The sequence below is a fragment of the Equus przewalskii genome, chromosome 7 (genome assembly GCF_037783145.1).
Source record: "Equus przewalskii isolate Varuska chromosome 7, EquPr2, whole genome shotgun sequence".
Classification (NCBI taxonomy): domain Eukaryota; kingdom Metazoa; phylum Chordata; class Mammalia; order Perissodactyla; family Equidae; genus Equus; species Equus przewalskii.
Window position 1 is genome coordinate 65,337,063 of NC_091837.1, and position 7,076 is coordinate 65,344,138.

At 40.2% G+C, this 7,076-nt stretch overlaps 1 long non-coding RNA gene across 1 annotated transcript; it reads right to left on the reverse strand.

Annotated features, from left to right (window-relative positions):
• Positions 1-2,360: 2,360 nt before the first annotated feature.
• Positions 2,361-6,225, reverse strand: LOC139084931 (uncharacterized). Its single transcript, XR_011542870.1, has 3 exons — positions 4,009-6,225; positions 2,746-2,815; positions 2,361-2,450 (listed from the first exon to the last, which is right to left on the reverse strand). It is a non-coding gene; the product is annotated as an uncharacterized lncRNA (long non-coding RNA).
• Between the last annotated feature and the right edge of the window lie 851 nt (positions 6,226-7,076).

The following is a 7,076-nucleotide window of genomic DNA, read 5'->3' on the forward strand; positions in this document are numbered from 1 at the left end:
CCCACGCCTGGCTAAAGAAAGCTGGTCGCACTCTGCAGTTGAGAAAGAACAATTAGAACAGTAACCATCTTTGCCCATTGCACCTTCTTACTACTTTTAATTACTCTACCCTGGTCAGAAATTTGAATTACGGGCCTTCCTCCTTGATATGAAATGTATGGCTCTTGAAATCCCAAAATTGTTTGCTATTCAAGATCATAAAACAAAGTTTTGGAGGAGAAAGCTGAACAGAAACATGATTTTTAAGTTAATTAAGGCTTATTTTTATCCTCCATATTCACTTAATTGTTTTTAACAATAGTCAGATGGGGAAATGTGAAAAATGTGAAGTATTACCACCTCTATCATCTTCTCATAAATGTCCTCATCATCACTGAGCCCAAACACCCCACACTGCGCTCCACACACTTTTCCCTCTTTTTCCAGATGCATTCTGCACTTAAATACTTCTCTCTACTAAGTCCAGTGAATGCCTCAAACATGTAGCAAGCCAGTGCTGTTTACAGTCCCTCCGTTTTCTCCACCAAAACTAGCAGACACATAAACTCCCTAATTCTCCATTGCCACTAATGGAATTCCAGCCTCAAAGATTTTAACAGTTCTCTCCTCTGCCATCCACATTACTGAAATGCCTCCTGCTCTGCCCGCTCAGGTGTCATTATTTGGAAAATATTACTTCTCGACATTTTCTTTTTCTACTTGTTTGCTTTTTTCATTATTTGCAGTTCAGCAGCTATTAAGATCCAGTGCTGCGGCAAACAACAATAACAACAAAAGAGCCGCTTAATAACTAAACTTAAAAACCAAACTAGTCAGCAGCGAACAATGCCTTGTCAACATTTCTAAATGGAGCAGAAAGAAGGCGAGCCAAAAGGACACAGGGAGGGCAAAAGAGAGAAAGGGACGCTTCCTGATGGATGAGTATGCGTAAGTGCTTCAGATAATGGCTAAAAGGTACAGCCTGCAGCACATTAAACAGGGGGAGGAGGGAAAACAGTGAACAGCCTCGGAAGGGGACCCCAGTGCAGTAATATGGGCAGATCCAGACCTTGGCGAAATGCTGAAGTCAAATAGCACCTCTCTTGGGTACCCTCTTAATAAACACTCCTATCACTTCAAGGTTCTTTCCCCATTGAGCATCAGCAGCTCCCTTCTGTGTCCTGTTTCCACAGGGCTTTGCACTCAGATAGATGAAATAAATCCCCTAGCTGATGAGAGACTAATATGTTCTCCCTCCCAAAGGTATTTACAGAGGCAGCAGAGACTCTGGGAATCCCCAAAGCCTTCATGCTCCAATGTAAAACACAACAGATTTCAAGGAGGAGGAGGTATTTTGGGCCTGAAGAGCTTTCCAATTCCTATCAAACCATTCCCCATAGGCACCTCTCTAATAAGTAATATATTCTTAAGTGGACTTTCTTTGGTGTGTCATATTTTAAGAGAAAAAGACAGTGGTGACCCACTGTGATGTCAGTTCCAGGATTAGGGCCCATTCTTCAATTCCCCCTGAAAAGAGGAGGGAAAAAAAACCCCTCCCTCTGGCTCACTGTCAGAGTTCCAGTCAGTCTGAGTGTACCAAGCAGACAGACCACCCACAAACTGCAACAAATAACAACCGTCTCTTCTTCTGAGGCAGTTATCCACCATTTCATCCAAGGCAAGTGATTAAAAATTGTGATTTCTTTCACATTACAAAGATGCTGTCAAACTTCAGCCTCTCGCCGTGATTTGACAAGGCCGTGTTGAAAGGACAAAGGTCCATGTATTGAATTTGGTTCTCCAACACTAGCCTGAAGTTATCAGATCAGTGCTAGAATGGAAACTGGCAAGAATAAGCTCCCTAAATGGTATTTTGTGGATCTACTGACATTGTCTAATAGTTTTAATGCAGTCTCCTTGGCCTTTTTTTTTTTCTATAAGACTTGTTCCCAAAAGTCTCACCCAATTTTTTGCTCCCCCTGAAATGGATTCCTGCCAAATTAGACTGTGTTGACACCCTAAAGTCATTTCCCAAACGGTCTAATTAGAAAGCACCACCTCTTTGAAAATTGTGCTCAAAACAGGACTTCTCACCTAACATTTTCACTTATACTGTATCTACTGCCTTTGTTAACAGGGTACCTTCCTGGCTACCTTTAGTTGATCCTGACTAGGTGGCATCTTCATACGGAAATTTAATAAAGATACTGAGCATATTGTTTCAAAAACCACTCACCTTCTTCTAAGTGGAATCATATGATTCTATTAATATGAAGTTCTAGAATAGGCAAAAAGAGTTTACAGGGGGAAAAAAATCAAGAGTGGTTATTTCTGGAGGTGGGACAAGATGTACTGGAAAGAAGAATGAGGGAACTTTCTCACCTGATGGTCATGGTCAATGTTTGGAGAGGAGTTTGGATTACCCAGAGGTATGCAATTATCAGAACTCAGTAAACTTACACTTGAGATTTCTGCGTTTCATTGCATGTAAAATAAAAAAAGAAAAGAAAAACAATCAATTGATTTCCATCCCTTCAAACCTGTTTTTCCCTCAGTAATTCTCAGACTCAGAAAAGTCCACCACTTACTCTTTCACTCAGAGTGAAAACCTTAGAGTCATGTCTGATTTATCTCCTAAAACCAACCTGTCAACAAATCTTGCTGGCTCTAACTTCAAAATACTATCGAATTAAACTTATTTGAAGTTTTTTATCACCAATATTCTAGGCCAAGCCACTACCAACTCTTCCGTGGACCACTACAAACCTCCTATCTGGTCTGTTTGCTCCCACTCTTGTTCTTGAGGTCTCCTCCAGCCCCATTGTCTGGTCTCCAGCTGTGAAACAGAAAATTGAATCCTATAAAGCATGAAGCAGATCATAATTTTCCAATGGTTTCTCATCACAATTAGAATAAAATAGAAATTAGAATATATTTTTCACCATGGTTTACAAGACAACAAATTATCTGGCTCCTAACAAACTCCAAACTCATTTCCAGCCACTTTCTCCCTCTCTCACTCCACACTAGCCAGCTAGCCATAGTGGCCTCCTTGACATTCTGCCAAGCGAGCCTAAAGCACACTTCCCAGATAATGCACAGCTCACTCCCTCACTTCAGCTCCCTCTAAACTGGTAGTCCCATTATGCTCTATCTTTACCTTTACCCTATTGTGTTTTTATAGCATTCATCATTACCTGATATATATTATATATCATATGTATTTATATATATCAGGGAACATATATATAAATAAAGTATTAGAGCTCTCCAGAGAAGCAGAACCAATAGGATATATAGAGAGAGAGAGAGAGAAATAGAGAGAGCGAGAGATTGATTTATTATAAGGAAGCTGAGAGGTCCCCTGATCTGCTGTTTGCAAGCTGGAGACCCAGGAAAGGCCATGGTGTAAGTCAGTTTGTCTGAAAGTCTAACCAGGGAAGCTGATGGTGTAGACAGATTCCAGTCCTGGTCTGGAAGCCTGAGAACCAGGAGCTCCAGCTGTAGATGTTCAATATCCCAGTTTAAGCAATTAGATAAGAAGTAAAAGGGATAAATTGCTCCTTCCTCTGCCTTTTATTCTACTCAGGCCCTCAACAGATTGGACGATGCCCACCCACGTTGAGAAGGGCAATCTACTTTACTGAGCCCACCTATTCAAATGCTAATCTCATTCAGAGACAGACACAGCCAGAAATAATGTTTAGTCTGGGCACCAGGTGGCCAGTGACGTTGACACATAAAGTTAACCATCACGTGTATTGTATTGAAGTCAAAACCTTTATTTTGTTTACTGGAATATTGATATTATAATTCTTAGAACATAATATAGGTGATCAAAAAATACCTCTTAAATCAATAAATGACAAACAAATTATTCAGTAATTGTTTTTGAAACTCTCTGTGGTAGATAGTCTAAGACGGCCACCATCAATTCCTTCCCTTCCTGTAAATGCATGTTCCTCTTCATTGTAGAAGAAGAAGCCAAATCCCTGCCCATTTAAATCTAAACCATCCTTAGTGACTTGCCTTAATCAATAGAATGCAGGAGCAGTGATGTTTTGAGAATTCCAATGGTAGGTCATAAGAAGTCTTGTGGCTTCTATCTGAATGTCTTAAAACTTTCACTTTTTGACTCTCCCTCTGGGAATTTAGCCATTATACTGAAGGCCAAGTTTGCCAAGAGAGACCACATGTAAACTCTCCAGCTGAAAGTCTAGTTAAGTTCCCAGCTGACAGCTAGCATCAACTGACAGCCCTATGAGTGAGCCATTTTGGATGCTCATCTGAGTCAAACTTTCAGATAACTCCAGGCCCAGACAACACTTGATGACAACTGCGTGAGAGATCCCAGGCAATAGCCTCACAGCTGAGCCCAGTCAACCCATAAAATCATGAGAGATAAGTCGTTATTTTAAGCTATTAAGTTCTGGGACTATTTTGCCATGCAGCAATAAAGCCAGAATGCTCTTCAAAGTATATTCTTCCTTCAACTCTATTTATTCACTATAAGAAAATAAAACTTAAGAAACACATTTAAAATAATGCAAATATTATGTAACTTCAAGATAATAAATGCAGGAGTGCTCACAAGTGGGTGTGGGGTGAGGATGATCAGTGGCTGTGGGTTTTCTGGGGCATTCCTTAGGTTTCTTAGGAACCCATGCAGAAGTTCTGATGGGTTTCTCAAACCATAAATCCACTGCCTAAAATGGAAATACCTATTACTTGGGAACTGGAACTCGACTTCAACAGCCACCTTTCAAGTGATTCCTTCCATACCTCTGGGTGCTGTCTCTTGTCATAAATTCACTCTGTGGGCACTGTGAGGCATCTGGCTCACCATGGAGCACCCTTTGCAACCTCAGGCTGGCTGAATGGTTTATTCCTTAGTCACACCTCTTGGAGTGACTGCTCCATGCCACTATTACCAAAAGAAAAACATCACAGTAGATTGGACCAACTCCTGCATTTTACAGTCAGGAGACTTGTCTGCACAGCAAAATGATCCCCTAAGCTTCTTTGGGGGACCACATCCATGCAACTTTTCTGACTCCTGATAGTCTGGTTCACAGTCTGGTTACAGTTACGATACTCTCAAACTGGAGTAGGAACAGCCAGAATTCTGTGCAGGTAGGATAAAAAACAGGAGAATATTCATGGTACACCTTCCAGGAGCATCAATTTTATGACAACATTTAAAATAAAAAAGGGGCTGGCCCAGTGGCATAGTGGTTTAGTTTGTGCACTCCACTTCAGAGACCCAGGGTTTGTAGGTTTCAATCCCAGATGAGGACCTAGCACCACTTGTCAAGCCATGCTGTGGTGGTGTCCCACATAAAAAAAAAATACAGGAAGATTAGCACAGACGTTAGCTCAGGGCCAATCTTCCTCACCAAAAAACCCCAAAAGATTTAAAAGAAGTGAAGAACCATCTTCCCTCCCCGACAAATGCAGAAGAAAAGACAGAGAAGAGCAGAGAAGGGGAGAGATACTCCAGGAAAACAGTCCAATCTTGGAAGTGTCTCCCAGGTGTGGGCCAAGGGCCTGGCCACAGGTAAGGCCAGGCTTTGCCTCTCCTCATTTACCAGGAGGCTCCTGGCAGTATTTAGAACTGAAGTTCTGCACTTATTTTGCATACAATGCTTTTGAAGGCCACGGAGATGTCAGATATTCACTTAATTTGAACCTTTTTGAGAGAACACCATGGCAATTTACACACCTCTACCCTTCAGGCAAGGTGTCCCAAGGTCAGCTTAAGATTGAGGAAAGCTGGTGAGAAGCTTGCTCCAAATGACCTCAAAAAAAAATGAGATCCAGACTCTACCTTACAAACTCATCATTATAATGGTATCAAAACATAATGACAGACAAAAATAAAAATAAACAAATATTAAAAAACTGAAACAATGAGGAAAAAGAATTAAAGAAAGAAATAAGGAAAAGAATAAAAGAAAACTGATAAAAATAGAAATAAAAGAATAAAAAAATTTTCTAGCAAATCTAAAAGTGTTCTAAAAAATGTCTATTAAAAAATACAGAAAAACTGAGAAAAAATAAAAGAATGAAGTAAAAAGAAAAATAAGTAAAAGAAAAGGAGAAATAAGAAAAAATGAGAAAAAAGAACAGAGAAAAAAAGAAAGAAAAAAATGACAAACAAAATAGACAAAAACCCAAGAAGAAACCAAGCTACTTTGGTCAAATTCCCACAGGTCACCAAAATCAGCTTCCTGAGCTGGAAGGACCAAAAGTGTAGGCCCAGCCAGGACGTTATAGAGATGCTCGGAATTTCATGACAATGTCTCTTTATGAGGTCAGAGCAAGGAATGAAGCTATCATGGGGTCAGGGCTAATCCACAGGGGTTTTCTCACTTTTTGGTCCAAGAGCACTTTACTCTGTCAGAAAAAGGACCCTCAAAGAACTTTTTGATCACATGAGTTATAGCAATTGATATTCACCTTATTAGAAATTAAACCCATAGAATGCTTTAAAAAAAAAAAAAAAAAGATCATTGTAAACTGAAAATGCAGTAGCAGTTCAGTGGGGAGAGAGGCCTGTTGTGGCTGAAACCATTTGAGAAAGGCTTTTGAGAGAATTGGGCCTTGTGACAGGTATTGAAGAATAGATATAATTTTATTAGGCAGAACAAGTACAAAGGATATTTGAGGCGATGTCTCGGAAAGATACAGATTGAGAGCGGTACATGCAGAGTTGTTAAAGAAATTTTTGCTTCTTGCAACACTGATTGAGGCTGAAGAGTAATATAAGATGGAGTTGGAAAGGTGGCTGCTGTCTGATTGATTATCAAATCGTCATAGTAATGTGTTCCTCTCACTAGAGTTCGTTTGTAAATTCCGTTTGGTCAACTCTGGAGTTAGTAAAGGATAGAGGTTGAGCACACCTATCCTGAAGCCAGACTGCCAAGATTCAAACCCAAGCTCTCACACTTGGTAGCTGCGTTGCTTTGGGCAAGTTACGTAACCTCTCTGTGTCTCAGTTCATTGTCTCTAAGAACAAGATAACGGTAAGAGTAACCTTGTAAGGTTGTTGTGTGGATTACGTGTAACATATCTATACAATTCCTGCCACATTGTGG